The 21,168-nt window shown below is 36.7% G+C and overlaps 1 protein-coding gene across 15 annotated transcripts in view; it reads right to left on the reverse strand.

Moving 5' to 3' along the window:
* The window catches only part of Asator (tau-tubulin kinase asator), a 105,095-nt gene that overhangs the window by 53,559 nt on the left and 30,368 nt on the right, over nt 1-21,168 (reverse strand). The window contains exon 1 of one of the 15 annotated variants that reach the window (XM_074121274.1): nt 20,096-20,381. The exons of the other annotated variants lie outside the window; for them this stretch is intronic. The gene's annotated coding sequence lies outside the window, so the exon portion shown is untranslated. Of the gene's footprint in view, nt 1-20,095; nt 20,382-21,168 lie in introns of those variants that run through there. 15 annotated transcript variants of the gene reach the window in all.

A 21,168-nucleotide genomic window follows, 5' to 3' on the forward strand; every position in this document is an offset into this window, starting at 1 on the left:
GGAAATACATTAAATTTTTCCATTCTTTTCTTACTGATTGATGTAATGAAGGGCAAGCTGGCTGGTGTGGAGATTTACACCGTTTTTACGCAAGATCCTGTGTTCTTTGTGTCTGACATTGTGACAGTACATACATAGTACTGAAGAACCTTCTCTACTACGGAATGTAGAACTACGGAAGTTATAACCTAGTGCACTCATTACGCACTATTTCCTTAACAAGTTTACTACCCTACTAGAAATCCGGAAGTGAAGATCCTGCCGTCTAGAACATTAAATTAACAGTTTTATTTATAGATACTGTAAATATGGAGGACAACGAATAAATATATCGTAGAACAAATTTAACTGTGAAGATGTATAAATACATGAAAGCATTTAAAGAGACAAACAAGTCAATGAACCTTGGTTAGAGAATTTATCAAGTGATATGTTAGGTTCAGCCTCGTGCAGGAGAAACGTTGGCAAAGCCTTCACTTCCAGTAATTATTTTTACAAAGACAAACTCCATGGAAATATCTGGCGGGAGCCCTGTTATGCAGTGGTGACTTCTTAAACCTGGATTCCCTGCAAGGGCTACAGTAATCAAACAACAAAAATGAAATTATTGTCAGCCCTGTCTAGAACCCTAACCAATCTTTTAGATTGCCGAAAACCCGTCGACGCCACCCGATTTTTGGATAAATGATTTGTAGTTTTTTGGACCCATGTTTGTTGGAACTGGTGGGTTCCTGGAAGCCGACAAACCTATGTTCAGAGTCACGCCCAACTACACTTCGGACCAATAAAGAGTAGAGAGCCGCCGACCTTTCTTTTTCTCGAAACGCCCTCAAGAACTGATGTTCACTAGAGTTATACCCAATACTCCGGAAGATTTCACCAGTCTCTGAGAAATACCGTCAAACAACATCGACGTGAAAACAGAAGAATTAGTTTCTTTCGACGAGTTACACAAATCTGTTGAAAGCAATTTCCGTAACCTCTCATACAAATCAAAACGAAGCCTTAGTTCACAGACAAGAAGAGAGTTGTTGATTTACCAAGGACCAGGATTCCCATTATTAGCCGTTTTTGCGATCACTTTCTCCGGTCTCAAGATCGACACATTGTGTTAAAGCGGTCATTTCGAGCGAAGCTCATGGTTGCGCAATGTGACGCTACCGCAGCGTCACTTCCTTTTTTCTGACAGTAAGAGAAAGAAACCAATTATTAACACATAGGAAGCAAGTTACAATTTACTGGAGCCGCGGAAGTCAGGTTGGGTCACGAACCTGAGGTTGTTGTGGTTAACCTGGCGTGTCCTGAAGACAGCTGATCACGAATTCTTTATGACCTTCAAGTAATAAACACGTCACGCTGTTTCTCCTCTTTGTGGCACGCCATCTTTGTTTTTCTATATTTTATTTGTCTTCACAATTTCATTAGTTTTTCAACTTTATGAATAATTAATTACAAATTAAAACAGTCAAGGAAGAAACTACGTTTGATTAAAATTTTGGGTTACAATCAAATGAGTTGTTAATTGAAATGAATTCGAGCGGCCTTTCTCACTCTCTCTCTCTCTCTCTCACTCTCTCTCTCTCGCGCTCACTCTCACTCGCTCTCTTTCACTCTCTCTTGCGCTCACTCTCTCTCGCTCTCTCTCTCGCTCTCTTACGCTCTCTTTCACTCTCTCTTGCGCTCACTAGCTCTCACGCTCTCTCTCTCGCTTTCTCTCTCTCGCTTTCTCTCTCTCGCTCTCTTTCACTCTTTCTCGCGCTCTCTCTTTCTCGCGCTCTCTCTCTCGCGCTCTCGCTCACTCTCTCTCTCTCTCTCTCTCTCTCTCTCTCTCTCTCTCAAAATGCATTAAATAGAATTTTATGGGAAAATGTGTCCTAAGAAAGATCTAGATCTTCCCCAATTGGGAGAAAAAGTCCAAAGAAAATTGTCGCAGCCGTTTTCTTGACAATCTTAGCGAAAATTCTCCTAACAATGTGATTCTTCAATTAGTAAAAATTGATTTTGATTTGACTCAAGATCTCAAAATGGTTACTTCCGGTTACATATTAAAATAAAATTGAGCAAGATTACAAAAAATTCTCATCAAAAACTGAAAATAAAAGTTTTGAAATATCTTACTGCCAGCCGAAATCTAATTTACTGCACCAATAATCAAGTTCTAAAAATAGTTAATCGTAGAGAGTAAATCTAAACGATCACTTTCGGTGAGTTAGTACTCTGTTCTTTGTTTGGGAGAACTGACCTTGGTCTCTGTAGCAAAAATACACGTGGCTAAATCGTAGTCTCTCTGTTGCCCATCAGTGCTTTAGAAAGGTGACATCTTTCACTTTGAGCTCATACGTGACCTGTGACCGACAATGTGGTTATTCTATCAATTGTAGTGAGAACAGTATTGTGACATCCGCTAGTTTTCGCTCTGGACCATAGTTGGTTTCCTTAACAACGTCCCCTATCGTGGCAATCTGTATCTCCGTATCATTAAATATCTTACGCAACGCAATGACGATACGCTACGAGGATACGATTTAGTTCCTTGTTTTCAGTAAAAGATGCATGGCTATAGAAGCGCCTCTTATCTGAACAAACTGGCACCTAACAGACTACGGCTTAAGACGTTGCAACGTTTACAAGGTACCCACATGTAAGACACCACTTTACAACAGAATATCCACATGGCGTGCCAATATAATATTCTTTCAACATTAATATAACGAAGATAAACAAATTGATTCCAAAGAAAAGAAAGATTTATTGCCAATTTCAGTCATAATTGTGTTTTTGTTTTAATTGTATTAATGGCAATCTTACGACCAACCGCGACTGTGGTCAGGATCATTATGTTCTTAAATATGTAATTAACATCATGCGTGTTTGCCTTGACAGTTTGTGTGTCTTCTGTCCTCTGTCTGTGGAGAAATTGCCCACACAAAATTCAAAATTCAGTAAAATTTTATTAAGGATCTGTCTGGGAAAAAGAAGAATTGTTTTTCCAATTCGGAAAACTATTCGAAAACGTTGCAAACTCGATAATTATAGTAAGAAAATGATAATAATTACGATTAAAGCTATAGAAATAGCTAAAGAAAATTAAAAATAGTATTGTCTAAGAATAGTATTTGCTGCTCCCAAAGCAAACCGTGTAATGCGACAAGAAATTAAAGTAGTTCATTATTCTATAATAATAGTTATGTTTAAAACAATCAAGATATTCTATTACCGCCAGAAAGAAATTAGAAACACATTGAAGAGACGGTTTTATTTCTGGCACGTACGAGAAAAGAGAAAAAAAGGTGCAGATTCTAGTGAGACACCTGGAAGGTGGAGCGGTAAGGGGCTGAATTAGGTCAGTCCTAGATTACTAATGTAATTACACTCCTCCTGTCAGGACGTCACAGGGGAATCTAGATTTAGAGTAGGTATTTAGATTCGAGGGTCAGTTTGATCATTTTATGTATGCAGATGTTGAACTAGTGATCATTACTGAGGACTCCTTTAGTGAGAGTCATCGGGTCAGCTGTCCCAAATAGAATCCCAAAGTCGTCCCGACCAAGCAGCCAGAGAAAGGATCTGGGGAGCACACTCACATGACTTTCTCAAGCTTCTAACTCGCTGATATCCTCTTCTAACACAGCTTGTGAAGTGCAACTTTTTTTTTCTTCATTTAAAGCCCCAAAAAAGTCAAGGTCAAAAAAATTGTAGATTTGTGTGTTTCAGAAGTGGAGGCTCACAATAACTGCGGAAAACGTCCAATAATTTATTACCTAATAAACAAAAAGCTCTTTGCTTCAGGAATAAGTGATGGGGAAAAAGTAGACAGAAATAGAAACTAAACTGGTCTCTCTCTGTGTGTGTGTATGAAGGTAAACTTAAATTGGAAAAACTTAAATCCGATCGAACTAGATCTATTGCGCAATACTGGGGAATTTAGACAGCCTGCAATCTTCTCTCATATCATCTAATACCTAAGTATTATAAAAGGCTGAGGTTATAGCACCCAAAGTCTGGTACTGCTAATTGTCCAAGTCTACATAAAGTTTCAGTTTTGTTTTTTGCTGCGCTCAAGTATAAGCTAAATTGCCTTAATTGATTTCTTTCATTGTCAAAAGCGTTACAACCGCGCCAAATCTGTTTCGATTATTTGCAAAAACGGTGTGTTTCTCAAATGAAAGCACCTCCACAGAGAACCACCTGCAGCGCTGCTTGCAGTTCAGCAAGGTGCCCGTTAATAGGTCAAGAATAACGTAATATGCATAAATTACGTATAAATAAGCTGCTTCGCCAAATCTTGCCTCGCGCAATTAATTTATATTTGTAGCAGAGCCCGTTCGCAGAAAGGTGGCCGAACCTTGGCGAGCTGCTGTATTCACTATCGTCAATCCATCGGCGCTTTCAACTTGCCCCCCCCTCTAAAATCTGCTTTCTCTCACACTCTCTCACTCTAATTTTCGATTTCCCAAAATTTGCCCCTCACTAGGCGCATTTCCCTTACCGCAACTTTATCTAATGAAATCATCTTGTTTATCTTGTCAATCAAAATGTTTTGGTGAAAATCCCGGCTAAAACCACAAAGTTTCCGCAGTAAGATGGCACTTCCGCCCAACCGATTTTACAATCCTTTTTTCCCCTTACGGAAGGCTGAACATTTCTTCAGTTGCCATCAAAGAGACGATCTTTTCATCCAAGTATCACACAGACAAACCTCACTTAAAGCTAACAGGAAAGTAGCCAAAAAGTGACCACGCCAATCAATCAACATAATGATAAATTTGATCAAAACACTCTCTGACAGTGAATTAAAATAGAACATCATTGGCTGGAGCAGAACTGTAATCATACCTAGATCGACCTTCAGCGACTTATTTAAAGAACGCAGAAACAGGTTACGATTCAAAATAAGTTATATAAGAAATATTTGTATTCTCTGTAACATAGCCTGCGCGGCCTTGTCCATGTGACGTTCACTTGAAAGACGCAGTTACTCTTGCAATTTAGCAATCTCCATGATAGTTACAATCAGATAAATCCAATATTACTTTTTTTTTGCGAATACTAATGCAATCAGCCCCATTATGAGAGAGTTCAGGATCCGATACTTTAATAAGCGCGTGCTTAATAAAGAAGAAGTTCTATGCTTACTAATTGCTACTAATTGGAGAGCTACAATTAATTTTGTTAAATGTGCTCTGCGTTGTAGGGGTGATATTTAGTTAATGAATTCAACTACGAGGGTCGTTTGAAAAGTCCGTGCAAAAATAAAAACTACTTAATTTTTTGGGGTAAACCTTTTTTATTTTTCAACATAGTCCCCTTTTAGGCTTATACACTTCGTCCAACGCTGCTCTAGTTTGTTGATCCCTTCCGAATAATAGGATTTGTCCAAGTCTGAAAAATAGCCATTCGTTTCTGCAATCACCTCCTCGTTTGAATAAAATCTTTTTCCCGCCGGCCATTTCTTCATATTGGGGAACAAATAGTAGTCCGGGGGAGCCAAGTCTGGAGAATAGGGGGGATGTGAAACGAGTTGGAACCCTATTTCCATTAATTTTGCGACCACAACTGCTGAGGTGTGAGCTGGTGCGTTGTCGTGATGGAAAAGGACTTTTTTGTGGGCCAATCGTGGGCGTTTTTCTTGCAGCTCGGTTTTCAAACGGTCCAATAACGATGAATAATATGCACCTGTAATAGTTTTACCCTTTTCCAGATAGTCGATGAGGATTATTCCTTGCGAATCCCAAAAGACAGTCGCCATAATCTTTCCGGCCGAAGGAACGGTCTTCGCCTTTTTTGGCGCAGATTTCCCCTTGGTAACCCATTGTTTAGATTGTACTTTGGTCTTAGGAGTGTAGTGATGTATCCATGTTTCATCCACAGTGACGAAACGACGCTTAAAGTCCTGCGGATTCTTCTGGAACAGCTGCAAACCGTCCTTGCAACACTTCACACGATTTCGTTTTTGGTCAAGCGTGAGCAATCGCGGCACCCATCTTGCGGATAGCTTTGTCATGTCCAAATGTTGATGCAAAATATTATGTACCCGTTCATTCGAGATGCCCACAGCACTAGCAATCTCACGCACCTTCACTCTTCTGTCATCCATCACCATATCATGGATTTTATCAATGATTTTTGGAGTAGTAACCTCAACAGGGCGTCCAGAACGTTCAGCGTCACTTGTGCCCATATGGCCACTCCGAAAATTTTGAAACCACTTACATACTGTTCTAATCGAAGGTGCAGAGTCACCATAATGTTTATCTAGCTTCTCTTTAGTCTCCTGAGGCGTTTTGCCTTTCATAAAGTAGTGTTTAATCAACACACGAAATTCTTTTTCGTCCATTTTTTGAAAATCACTCGACTTCCTCGATTCAAACGAATGCCAAACACAAAGAAATAGACCGATCTGGCTGAAACTTGGTGTGTGTTCTTCCAAGAGATGCTACTAACTAAACATAACCTCGATACGCGCCAGTGGTGCTATCTCTCTGACTTTGCACGGACTTTTCAAACGACCCTCGTATTAAGTTCATACAATATTCTATTTTGTTCTCCTACTCTAACTATTATTACCAAATAGCAGAGTGACACTAGAGCCTAGTATTCTTATGTAAATATAGTTTTCTTTTTCTTCACTTCTCTTCCACTAAATATTTATCTTCAAGTTTATAATTTTTTGCTTAAACGAGACTGACAGACGGTAATGTACCATGTCATTGATGTTTATAGAAAGAATGTACCTATATATGTATTTTGTTTTCTTAATTCAAATAAAACTATTATTATTATTACCTATTATTTTATTTTATTTTTTAATGATTTAAGGCGCGTCAACATCTAAGGTTATTGGCGCCCGGAGCTTTATCCAGTGCACTGCCGGCCTCCGGACAGTGTTCTCTCGTTACAGACAACACTGTCGCATCACCGGACAGTCAGCTGTAAGAAGCTTCTAGGAAGAGAAAATCTAAGGGTCAGCAGCTGGATTCGAACCCGGGACCTCTGCGTGGGAGTCCAGTACGCTAACCGCATAGCTAATCCCTCCCCTCCCTTATTAATATTATTACTAATGCAATCAACCGCTAAAGCAATCTCGAATCAATCCTCTCTCATGAATTTCTAAGTAATTAAATTGCAGCAATCAACCGCTAAAGCAATCTCGAATCAATCCTCTCTCATGAATTTGTAAGTAATTAAATTGCAGCAATCAACCGCTAAAGCAATCTCGAATCAATCCTCTCTCAAGTAATTAAATTACAAAGTTACTTCAATATTATACAATTTCACGATAAAATGATTGTGGCGAAGGAAGAGAGTCGTTTCAGCATCAGTTTTTTTTTCATGAGTAATTTCGGACAGAGAGACCATCCTGAGTTAGTAGCGCCCTAGTTTGAAAGGAACTCCCTGGAAAGTCTAAAAAAGTGCAGAAAACTCAAAAAAGAACATCTGGGCCCACTTACTTTCAGTGAATTGACAATCTTTCAAGCTTTGATTAGACGTTCCAGTCCCATCGATTGTATAGATGTTAGAATGAAGTTAGACTTAGAACAGCTTAAACTTACTCCCTACTAAAGAATCCCGTTTAGAGTTTCCTGGAAAATGTGTCAAATAATAGTCATTATGAGCAGTGTCCAAGTTGTAGAAAACTCATTTGAGTTGTTTAAGAGAAAATCCCTCAAAGGAAACTTTAAAAAAATGCATTTCCGGTCGTTAGCTTTGTCCACCGTTTCATGTCTAATAATGGTACCTAAAGGAAACATTGAATTAGTTATATTCCGTGTGAAAAGCCAGAATTGAAAAAGTGAACATGTGCAAAGAGGAAGTAAAGAGTTGAAAACGGAAGAAAGTGCGCCAAGTGACCCGGTTACCTAGAGAGCAGAGTCATTGCACTGTCTGCGTGGCGGGTGGAATGCAGCCCGCGGACGACCTTTCCGGACTCCATTCTCCGTGCCATTCCCTGGACTCAGGCCACTAATATCACTCTCTGTATTCCCCAGGGACACTATAAATAGTACATTGCAATCAATGATCCTAAACCTTTAAATCAACTCAGCTGTGGTCACTCGTACCACTTCCTCCTCTCTTAAGACCATTCTCAAGGTTTTAAATCATATATTTTCTATAATCCTAGGGCGGCCACGATGAAGGGACTTGCATAACCGGAAATCATCACCATTATGAACGTTGCACATAAAATATATGTACTAAAACATTCATTATTCTTTCATAACACTTTTCATAACTGAAAAAATCAATTATTATTTTACATGATGTTCAAATTAGATCATAGAAACCTTTGTATACTCCTTTATGCTAGAAAAAGACAAATATCCCAAATTGTAATTTAAATTGTGTGTAGAAAATTGGTTTCTTTATCTGACGCGAACTTCAATATATCGGGAAAGGATCGATTCTCTAAGTTGATTGCCAGAATAATTAAATCGCCATGTGGAATTCCTTCCTTTTCCCAAACTGTACGACGAACTCTCTCCTCTTCATCGTCTGGAAAAGCTGAATATCAATCCAGATTTCTCAAGGTTTGGTGGAATTTCCTCAACCATTTTTCGATAATCTTTTTCTTAGTTGAATTCAGATGAAATGAAATGAAAAAAATCGCAGAGAATTCATACGATAATAAAACAACTGGGCATCAACTAATAAAAAGTAGAAAGCATTTTTTTTTTTAATTACAAGATAAAACCGGCTGTTCTCAGCAGTTTAATAACTAAAAGCCTGTCTGATTCAAAATGGTGATTTCACTAATAACAATGACTGCATTGACACTTGAAATTAATTTTCTTGTACCAAACGGGTACAGTGGAAAAGTAGCAGGGAAAGCTGGTAAAGAAAACAGAGAAATCGTGAACAAAATTGACCAGCACGCTTGTTTGAGGGTCTTACTTTCAGTTTGTAAAATATAAAATTAAAGTTTCCTACAGAGGGAATCCACCCTGAGTATTGTCTTAGAAAGAAGAGATGATAACAAATCAAATTATCTGTAGGAGCGGAATCTAATTTAAATTAGAAAGGTGTGGCTCTATCCGGGCACAATGGAACGAACAGCTGTTGCAATTAGTTGTACGGTAAGATGTAGGAGCGGATATTATGGAATCAAGCCAAAACCAACCAATGCCCGTTCCCTTGTACCTAGATTGTAGATATTTCTAGGAGAAAACTGAATATGCACGAGAGAACCATCTGAAGAAATATTGATCCGATATCGCAAATACAAGGTGCAGGAAGGTCAGTCAGCCGCTTATGGCACACTTGAGATATTTTGGGAATGTCAAGGCATGCGCATTCCATCACCAAGATTTACAACCATCCAGACTTCCTGGTATCAACTCCTACCGCCCTCAACTGATGACCGTGACACGCTACTGTCAGTACAAAGCCGGTGTCATGAACAGCGTGATCTGAATATCTCTCACTAACTTACCGCAAGTAGTTCATTCAATTTAGAAACACATTTAGCTTCAAAAAAACCTTCTCTAATATATTATTTGCCAGTAAAGGTTAAAGAGATCAAAACGTTAAACCGTACTTTTTCTCACCTATCAGCTGAAACAGAGAGTAGACTTGTTACAAAAATGGTGGAATCATAGAACAACTTTCTAATGGACCAGAAGCTGAGGCCGGTCGCTAAATCTCTCCCGTAGATCTTTAAGTGAAATCAACTGCAAGCTCAACTTTTCCTTTTTTTTTATTAACAAAGAAACTGTCTTAACTTATTTTAGAAAGGATCGCCAACTGTTTAGTTTGTAATTCATTATTAATATTTTAAATCTATTTAAATTAAAATAATTAACCACAACAAAAATATCCAGCTATTTTTCTAACAGGAGCTACTTTTTTTAACAGGAGCTATTTTTCTAACAGGAGCTATTTTTCTAACAGGAGCTATTTTTCTAACAGGAGCTACTTTTTTTTAACAGGAGCTATTTTTCTAACAGGAGCTATTTTTTTAACGAGCTATTATTTCTCTTGCTTCTATAAAGTGGAAGAACAGCGACCGAATCCACTTTTCTAAACTTACTTCTTTCATCGGAAATAAACATTTCGAGTACACAAAAAGTTATTTCTATTAAATTATGGAGAGTCTGTGCAAGGGTTGAGAATATAATAAAATTATATAACCTTTAAAGAAATGTTTGCCGGTTAAATTAAGATGAAGTCATGGAGTATTCTTACCAGATTTGTTTCTTTTTTTTTTTTTTTTTTTTTTGCATTCAAGTGCCAAAGTTTGAATCAATAATACGGAAAACAGTGCCTAAATCCTTCCCAGAGAATAGTAAACTCGACTAGTGACGATGCTGCTCATAAAAATTAAAAAAGAATCCATATTTCTCTTTCTTTCATAAAATTATACTAACAAATGATTTAATAATTTAAGAAAAATTACTTGAAAACATAATTATCATTAATAACATGGTTTACACTGTGTGGGCGTGATTTCATTGTGGGGCGTGGTCAGCGTTAGAATCTCAGCTCTATCATTGGCTAGTCCAAACCCCCACATTTCACACGTTTTTCTCTGCATCCTAATTGGTTAATTATTAAACACTCATTATTTCATAGAAGAATATAGCTTCGAATTATTTTACTAATTTTCCCCCCGTAGGTATTTGATAAATTATCTGAATATGCAATAAAAAATTTCAACAAAAACTAATACAATTCAAGTTATTATTAACTTATTATGCGATGCTTTTTGGTAAAATGTTGGAGGAAACGAAAGAAAAAAACATAAGAAATTTGACTGCATTTATTAAAAACGAAATTAACTGTTAATCGCATGAAATGGAAAACAGTCGCCATTTTCTCTTCGGTGAGGAGAGCATTAGAATCAAGATCAACTTTTCGCATCGAGATTTTAATTTTTAAACGTTGTTTTAACGTCCGCTGAGTAAGGAAGGTTGTTTATTTTAGGAAATGGTCTTTGTGTGTGTGGATTTTGCAATTTTCTGGAAAATGGCTCCAACGAGTTCCTCTAAACTTGTTACAATAATTATACCAATAAGTCTACTAAATATATTTGAAACATTTTTCCACGAAAACTCGGATAAGGGCAACGCGGAGATCACGGGTTCGAATCTAGCTGTTAGCCCTTAGATTTTTCTTCATCTTGAAGTTTCTTACAAGCTCACTGTCCGATGTTGAAGTATAGTACACAGTTCTGAAAACTGAGTAATAGTTAGTAACTACATTTGTTTTGATGTTTCCGGTTTAAAAAAAGTTTATCAAATTAGAACCTGGAATCTTGATTAGCAAGAGGAAGTCTCGTGAGTGTTCAAACAGATTTCCTGTACGTCTGAGGAAAACTGCAACACCGTATTCAAGGTGAAAAGAGGAGAGATTTCAACTTTAGTTTCTACAGGTTGCAAAAATAAAGATGCTGCCAAACCATACCTGGTTGCTCAGTACACCTGCTTAATGATCTGTCATGATGATATTGTACAATAAAAAAAAAACAGTAAAATGAATGGTCATTATGTACTAGCAATTTAAAGTCTTCATCAATATGGCAAGTATAGTGCTGCACGAGAAACGAGACAAATCTCGGTCTCGGTACCGAGACCGAGACGAGACTTGAGCAACCGAGACCGAGATCGAGACATGATATTATATCTTGTCGAGAAATCTCGGTCTCGTCTCGGTTTTTCAAATATTAATTTTTAGCTACAAAATTATAAAATTGTGTTCTTTATTAATAAATAATCATTACGGATATTGAATTAATTATTAAAAGATACGATTTTATTATATATGTTCAATATTACTACATCTATTTGACTTCGAATTACATAAGTAAAGTAAGCAAAGTAAAGTAATCGCCTATTTTTTCAGGCGGGGCTTTACGTCCAACTACCAATTAGGTGTCGCGGACGGAGGCGACTAGCAAACATACTTTACTGTAAATTTCTCATATTAACCATTAAATAAAATCCAAGGCCTAAGACCGGGAATCGAACCCAGTACCACAATACACATTAGCTTCGCAGGTCTCGCACCGCTCGGCTACCGTGGCGGCCCCCTTCGAATTACATAATTTTTACATAAATTCACTAAATTTCACTATTCATATCATTCATTCATTCAATTTCATAAATTTCACTATTAATAATCTAATACTTTGAACTTAGATATTATTTGAATTATATTTTAGAATTAGTGAATTAATGAATTTGAAAAAAAAGACTATCTATGCACCTAAAAAATATTGCCACAAATTTTCGTTTTTAAGATACACTTTGCCCAAGCATTGATACATAAAAGAAGCACTGAAGTTGCACAGATACTAAAAACATCTTTTGCCATTCTAGACAAATTTTTGAAGGAATTCTCAAGTGTTTTCCACCATTCTAAAATGTCAACGTCTACTGGTGCTTGGTCTAATTTGGTATAATTAATTATTTCTGTCTTCCATGCTTCGGTGATATTTGCTGATTTTTGAGCAAATGGTGCAAAAATATTGATGCAGTCGTCGTCGTCGTCAAAAGGTGAATCATCAGATTCTTTATCTTCACCAACAGCCATAACTAATGGAGCGGGAAGTTTGTTGGGAGGTGTATTTTTTATTTCACGAATCGACTTGTTATAGCAGGCAGATATGTTATTTGGGTCTTTCATATGGCGCGTTTTTAACATCTTTTTGAAATTATACAAAGATATATAACAGTAATAGTAATATATGATGCATTGAAGTGTAAGTAGTTGTCTTCTTTTACACACATTTTCATTACCAATATATAAATTAAAATAATTATTAGAAAATAATAACATTTTTTGAAAAGATTATTAATAGCAAACTGCTTTTAATACTTAAACAAAAATTCAAAAAACCGAGACCGAGATATCTCGACGAGACCGAGACCGAGACTTGAGCGACCGAGATCGAGACTGCATAAAGTCTCGTCTCGGTCTCGGTCTCGTGCAGCACTAGGCAAGTACGATCCAAATTATCACAGAACTAAGGATTTATGAATTAAATAATAATAAATAAATAATGTTCCACGGTAGCCGAGCGGTTAAGATACTAGACCCGCACAGCTAAGATGTATTGTTGGTTTAGTGGGTTCGATTCCCGGTCTCTAAGCCTTGGATTTTATTTAATGTTTAAATATGAGCATTTATAGTAATGTTTATTTGTAGAGTCGCCTCCGTCCATTTTGACAGTTAGACATAAAGCCCGCAAGTGACAATAGGCACTACTTTACTTTACAGTAAATAAATAAATTACTAAGTTACTAATAAAACAAGCTAAACTTGCTTAAATTACAAGCCTTGAAATATGCTTTACGGACCAGATCTTTCTTAAAATCGTAGCTGTTCCGTAGCGTTATGGATTAATGCTGGCGACCATGTCGCGATATGCTTGGATTGTGATGATCATGCCGATCACAACATGGTCAGCTGATATATTTATGTCCGACTGACATACTGCTGCCCTCTGCCCAACTATTTATATACATCTATTTACTAGTTCTATAATTTGCCTGCTGAGCCAACACAACTTTCCAAGCCAATAATTTCCGGTAAATTTCATTTCCTAGTTGTATTTGTATTATTTATTTTGATTTTTATTGCTATTTATGTTTTCTACCCAATCTTTAGTTTACCAAAATATAAGATTTTTTATAAAAAATAAATAATCGGCAGTAATTTTGCCAGCTCTTTCAGATAAATTTCAATACTGACGGAATTATGAACATGCTGACCTTCAGTTAAATACTATTTACTAAACTGCCACCTTGAAAATATTTCTTTGCCAGCATAACTTACATTAGGATGTTGGTTTGTTGCAGAACAACATCAGGGTGCTTTTCAACAGCTGTAATCTTTCAACCATCTAAAGAAATACACTCATTCTCTTATTAACAACTTACGCAATTAAATCGATACCATTAATTATCTCAATTATCGATACTAATCGATACAGAGTTACTTGCGGACAGCCCACTTATTACCAAATTAAGAATTTTCGGACCCACAAGTGTTAAGACCGTCCAATGAACAGAAGCAGGCCAGAGGGAAGCTTAACCCTTCCCCTTCCCTAAAAGTAATCGGATTTGAATTTCCTTTAAACAAAAAAATGATATACAGCTTCATAAGCACAATTAACAAATCAAGTTTTAAGAATCGTAGAAGTCGTTTTCGAGAAGAGGCTGATTCAAAACTGTAGATAAGACTGTAGTCAAGTGAGGCTGCTAAGTTGCCAGGACACGCAGTCTGATGGAGTCATTCAATGCCACTGAAATAGTCGATCATTAAAAATATAACGTGAAAAGAATTCCAATCGACCAAAAAATATTAATAAAGTTAATTTCATAAGAAATGGTATTCCTCAATCACAATGTTATTTGTGGGCGTAGACAATACCCAGTCAGTCTGCTACATACTCAACTAAAGGGAGCAGCAAAAACAAAAACAAGTCGGATCAGTACACTGATACTTCCGATTTTCACCAAAATCGTAATGTCGCTTTTCATGCTGCAACCTAAGGGAAACAACAAGTTTCAACATCCGCATTTTGGAGTTGCACAAACATACAGACATTTTGTAAAATCAAGTTTTCTTACTCAGCGGACGTCCAAACTGACACTTCCATAGGTAAACCAAAACCTACTTGATCGTAATGCTTTCTCCCACCGAGGAATGAAAGGAAGTACAAATTGCTAAAAACTTAGTTAAGTAGCTCCGGTCAGTCGACTTGGTATTCTGTATATACGTAACAATGCTATACAGGAGTTGATTCCATTTCTGGTTTTTGAGATGGAAGGTTGCCCTCAAAGTGCTCTTAATTGGATCTTTCTGAGAAAATTGTTCAAATGAGATCATAGATACACACATGTGCAATTAGGAAAACAAATTGTCTAAACTGTTTTCAAGATAAAAGTCAAAATTGACCAATTGATTGTTTGCGAAACACTGTTGTTAGTTTAACTTGCCCAGTAACTGTAAATAAACTTGCAAATGCAAGTTACTTGGAAATCCAGCTACTAGAATAAATAGACTATTATCTGCTAGCAGAAATATGATTTCGAAAAGTTAGATTTTAATTGGATGTTAGATCGATTAATCTCTGGAGCAGAGCATCACCGGCCTGGCTGGGGGCAGCATCAGTATGTCACCTGTGCCAGCGGTCGCCAAGCTGTGACCGTATTTATAGCCCGGTCACTCACCCCGCGCGCTATTCCCTCCTTCACCCCCTCTACTATTGGCTCCTTAAATAATAAACTTTATTTACTTCTCCTCCCCAGAAATAAATACAAACATGTGATAACGGTCCTCAGTCGCCAGCAAAAGGAAAAACTCTTAAGATATTAACTGATCAAATTCTTCAGATTATAAGGGACCACACTGAAAGTTCCTTCTGTGAAGTGGTGATTCCGGCACCGGATATAGTGATCAAACTACACATGTTTGCGATAAATTTTCACTCAATTGGCATTTTAGGGCGGTAGTTCTCACAGTGTGTTCCGGTGGCATATTGCTGTTCCATAAATTTCCCTCTTCAGTTCCGTGAAAGAAATGGAAATAATTAAAACTGTCCGGTAGGACAGTTGTATAAGGGTTGATCGTCAAAAACTGCACGAAAAAGCGTAACGTTGAAAAACACCCAACTTTGACAATATTTTCTCTTTTTCTATAAAAGATAAAATTCCCAAATTTTCTTTAAATTATAGGGCAAACCCACCTTTATGACTGTAATTTTTTTGCAACCACCCAGACCTAATAGATTTCGAGAAAAAAGTTGCCGAAAATGAGCAAAAACGGCATTTTCAGAAATTGTTGTTGTTCTTGTTCTTCTTGTTGTTGTTGTTACCTTTTTTGTAAACTACGTAGCGCCTAAACGCGTGAACCGATTTTCATGAATGAGGTGTCATTCGATTCGGAATGTTATGTAGATGTGCCTTTTGGGGGTCTCGACGCTGTACACCGAATGGGAGAGGTGTTAGCCCCCTTTATGTAAGGCCCCCTTAAAAATTATTATTACTAATTACTCTGTAAATCTTAGCCCGATTTTGATAAAATTTGGTAGGATGATGGGGTTAGGGCTTCCCTACGTAACATTAAAGCGACGATCTGCTCTTACACTAGTTAAGGGGAAGTATAGCAATCGTTTCAAATTATCGACAAGTGAACCGATTTTCATGAATGAAGTGTCATTCGAATCGAAATTTTGTACAGATTTGCACTTTAAAAGTCTCGACGCTATGCCTCATATGGAGGGGAGTTTGCCCCACCCAAGTAAGGCCGTTTCTAAAACTATTATTACCAATATTTCTATAACGCTTTGTCCGATTTTGATAAAATTTAGCACGAAGAAGTGATTAAAGCTACTCTATATGGCTGTGAAGTGCCATCATGCTCTTACACCTACTAAGAGGAAGTACTGCAATCGTTAAAATTATCAATGGGTGAACCTATTTACATTATACATTAAGTAATGAATTATCGTTCGATTCAAAATCTTTGCCTCTTTGCCTTTTAGGGAGAAGTACTGTAATCGCAGTTTATTTTTCTTGCTCCTCTTAAAAGGAAGGTCTGAAATCGCAGTTTAAATTTGCTTTTTACGTACAAATACCTTCCTATTTTATATAAAAAGGCTTTCTCAAAAAAATTGTTATTGAGGATGGTTTGGGGACCGCAACTATAATCATTCTTTAAAAAGATCTCTCCAGTGGTAGTTACGGTTCCTACTTAACACCTTATCAGGTTATAATGATAGAATTGCTTATTCCAAATTTAAAAAAAAACAGTAAAGCAGATATGTAACTTAGCAAAATAGACAAAAATGAAAATCTATCCAAAAGGTACAAAAATCTCCTTAACAAAAACTTACAGTTTAAAATGTTAAGTATAAGGGTTGATTAAACGCCAAAAGGTACACAAATCAGCAAGTACCCAACATTTCATTCAAGCTTAGTTGATATAATTTAAGTAATTTTGATGCATTAACTTTTCCTTCACATTTTTTAGAATTTATTAGATGTCACAGACCCTTATGCTGGCCATTTTCATCTACAAAATATTTGTTCAAGTAGCACTGTAGATTGACTTTAATATCTATTAATCTATAATAATCAAACTATTAATTACAGGTTAAAAAGAAAACGTTATAAAAAATTAAAAAAATTACGAGGCTACAAAATTCAAAAACTTTTTTAAAAAAATGCTTACACCAACATACATCAATGATTTCGATTATTTTATTTTTAATAAAAATCGTCTGTTTAAGTTCATTCTTCGATTAAAGTAATTGTTATTTTATGTAGTAGTCAAACGTTTATAATAATAGGTAATAATTATCTGGCTTTATCGCAAATAATATAGTTTTCTTCAATCACACTCTCAATGTAGCTGTTCTTCTCACAATGTTAAATATATGTTATGTAATATAAAATAAATGAGATATGCATACGTTTAGGACATCTAATTATTCCAGTATTTTACTATAAGTAAAATTAGGGGGTCTAAATTAAATTACAATTGAGAAATGAATCATTATTGTTGAATAATCTACTTGTTATTAACTGTGTGTTATTTGTGCTCACGAATATTTCGGTAAAACGAATTCAACACTGAAATATTCTTTTAAATCCGTGATTTAAATTTAAATAGTAGCCGACTCTAACTTTGTCTTTTTCTACTTTTGCATATATATGTGACATCTCAGAATAAAAAGCAAATTAAAGCTAAATCCGAAGAATAATTCGGAATAGAGTTAAAATAAAGTACCTATTTAAAAACGGATATAATATACATTTTATCATAATTATAACAAAATAATATTATGAACGAACTGGCCAGCATAAGGGTCTGTGACATCTAATAAATTCTAAAAAATGTGAAGGAAAAGTTAATGCAGCAAAATTACTTAAATTATATCAACTAAGCTTGAATGAAATGTTGGGTACTTGCTGATTTGTGTACCTTTTGGCGTTTAATCAACCCTTATACTTAACATTTTAAACTGTAAGTTTTTGTTAAGGAGATAAAACAATAAATGGTTAAAACTATCCAAATTGATTAGTTATTAAGAAGCAGCCAATAGAGAAACTATCAAGAGTCCGACAATATCACCTAACGGCTCTCAAAGCTTGGTTGCATAATTTGAAGATTACAGGAAACTGAACCAAGAGCAGCTTCCTCTTCTCTACTTTAAGGAACGGTGTACTATGTTCCCCTATCCACTTCAACTAAATTCCAGTTCTATGTGAGGTCCAACGATCAAAACTAGACCATCAATTCAAATGGAATCCCCTCAAACTCACAAGGCAAGACGCTGCAAACTGCACTCACTTGGGAAACAACCACACTATCGCTACAAAACAGAAACACTGATTATGACCTATCTGGACTTACAGAGCTGAACTATGACGTTCAAGTTTCTGCCACATCTTGGATTTCCAATCCTGTGTCTCCTCCGCTGGAATACAGACTCTCCCTGTTATGTCTCCAATCTCACCCACCATAATAACCCCAATATCCCTTTTCTTGCCGATCTGGTTTCCTCTAGAGGTAGGAAAATTCCACTCCAGCCTTTCCATCCATGCCAATCCCCAGATATCCCCACGATCAGCTAGGACTCTACCCCAAAATTCTGACAGTTCTCTGAAGTGCTATAGGTCAAGGGACCATCTAATTCAAATATGTACATTTCTAGTTGGGATGAATCTCCAATGGATAGACACTTCGTCAAGTATCTCTACGATCAGTATTGCTTGTTGCTCTGCTAAATGGAGGGGAAATTGGGATTGAGTGACTTCCCTCTCTCCTGCGCCCTCCTTTTCTCTCACAACCACACACACAAAAGTGATAAGAGGGGGTAAAAATGGATTCAAATTATCTCGTTGTATAATTTATTCAAATCGTTCATTTTAGCAGAGGATAATAACTGCAGAAGAATTTGCAAGTAATCTTTATTAACTTGGACTTCCTGAGATTAATTAATTTTTAGTCCCATCTCTCTTCCGGTGAAACTCCTTTCGGCTCAACTGTTCTAATTAAATTCTGATCGTCACTTTTCCCTAGCGTGTCTTAGAATGCTTTCTGGGAGAAGCTCTGATCTCGGCATTGTTTTTCCTTAAGGATATAAAGATACTACGTTCAGGATATAGACCAAAATTTGCTACCATAATCACAAATATCTAGTTTCCTTTTTGAGAATTGAAAGAAAGTATAGCGATCGAGGCCGACAGTCAGCAAGTAGAGTGCGAGATGGTGAAGTCCAATCTCCAACAAAACTAATTCATCTCCTCTGAAGATGGAAGGAAGTCCTAAAGCGGTCAGGAATACAATAAACCTTCCTGTTACGTCAAATATTGTCAAAGATATCCAATAAATGTTTTTAAAATATACATAATTTTATGTTTGTATAAGAGAAATGTTAATGGCTTAAAGATCGGCCATGATCAGAAAAAGGCACTGAGATTGGTGACCAAATAATATCTTTACTTCTGTAAAGTTACGAACACCATTGGTGTCCTTCATCTGGAGCATCTTTAGGAGAACGAACTGTAGAAAGGCAAGGAAGACCTACGCTCCTTTAGACTTTCTACCAAACCTTCCCTTAGATATTTTTGAATATCTCACATAAATACACAGTTTGTACGATTGAAAGTATACATCCCTCCTAATTCTAAACAAACTCCAGATGAAGGACATCAATGGTGTTCGAAACTTACGAAAATAGATTTCATCAACAAATAACTCTTCAAAATTTACCACAACCTCACAAAAACTTAACAAGATGGTGGAACCTGGTTAACTTCAACGCTGTTCTGTGTTCGAGCACTTCCGAGTCCTAATTAGCCACTAAAAAGTTCCGATGTTCCAGGATTGCAGTAATCCAACAAGCATTTCCAGATACCCTTACTACAGAAGAATGTACTCATTAAAATAACGCAACTTCAAAAACCTAGCGACATCTGACAAATGCATAATCACTTTTTTTCTTGTAAGACTCACCAAATCTGTATTTCCGTTTAAGACCCATCTGAACAATCCCCTTCCGGTGGATAAGGAAGTCCACAAAAGGGAGGATAACAATGCGCAATAAAGAAAACCTGCTGTAATAAGAAAATTAGAAATAGCCTACCTTTAAACATCCCCACGGTCAACTGAAATGTACCATCGGACATCTGCACATAATTATTGCGAAATTTAAAAAGAAACAATCTGTATCACTAATCAGAGATAACAAATAATGGAGAAAATATTGCCGTCTGACTGTTGTATAGTGGAATAAACACCGGTCCGATTAAAAGAAAAAAGAAAAATGTTTGGCCCGCAAGGAAGATCAGAATCGAGATGCTTGATAAGTACACTATAGGAGACAGTTAGTAGAGCTGCCCCTTGCGAGCGCCAGGGTAGACTGAGGCGAGCCGGCCAGACACGTGCCCTGACCTCCTCCGAACCCCTACCACATACTGGTACCGCTCGCAACTGTCATTACTTTCATTCTCGCGGTGACCTCTGTCTAGGCTCATGCTGTTAGCCTAGATCAGTGTCTGCACTTCTTTAAGTACCAGCCCCATTAACCAATCTAATTCCCTATCCATTTGCATATTATTCTATCCATTGCCAAAATTCTCAAAGCGCCCTAAGTTACAAGTCTTCTTCAGATACGGAGTATTTACAGTTAACGCTGTTTGTTTACTAATAAAGTAAATAAAAAACAAAGACCTTATGGTAAACACTGTCAGGTTATTTAAAATGTAACCTACAAACTGTTTCAAAAACTTACTGTTGACAGGTTATCCAAAGCTATACTAATAGTATCAAATAAGTTGTTCATCAGTTTTCTATAAGTGATTCTATTTGAGCAAAAATATTCGTCACTGCCGAGAAGTAAATCACAGCATTGTGCGCTAAGCACAGAATAAAGAAAAAGATTTTGACATTAAGTTACACACCAGAAATGCACAAATTTTCTTAAAATATCTGAAAGTGTTAGTGGAGAACTCTAAGCGAAATGTTGCACAAGAAACCTTTAATTTCTTAGCGAAGGCAGTTCGAAACTGATTGGCAAACGAACTAGTCTAATGACTCCGGGTCCAAAAAGAGTTATTATTTGGAAACTGTCTCGATTTAGTGCGCACACGACGGAAAGAAGTTACCAAAGGAATTTCTCTCTTCTTTTAGACAATATTACCGGAAACTGATGCTATA

This window comes from Rhodnius prolixus, unplaced genomic scaffold (genome assembly GCF_049639745.1).
Source record: "Rhodnius prolixus isolate KJV_2025 unplaced genomic scaffold, Rpr scaffold_8, whole genome shotgun sequence".
Lineage (NCBI taxonomy): Eukaryota > Metazoa > Arthropoda > Insecta > Hemiptera > Reduviidae > Rhodnius > Rhodnius prolixus.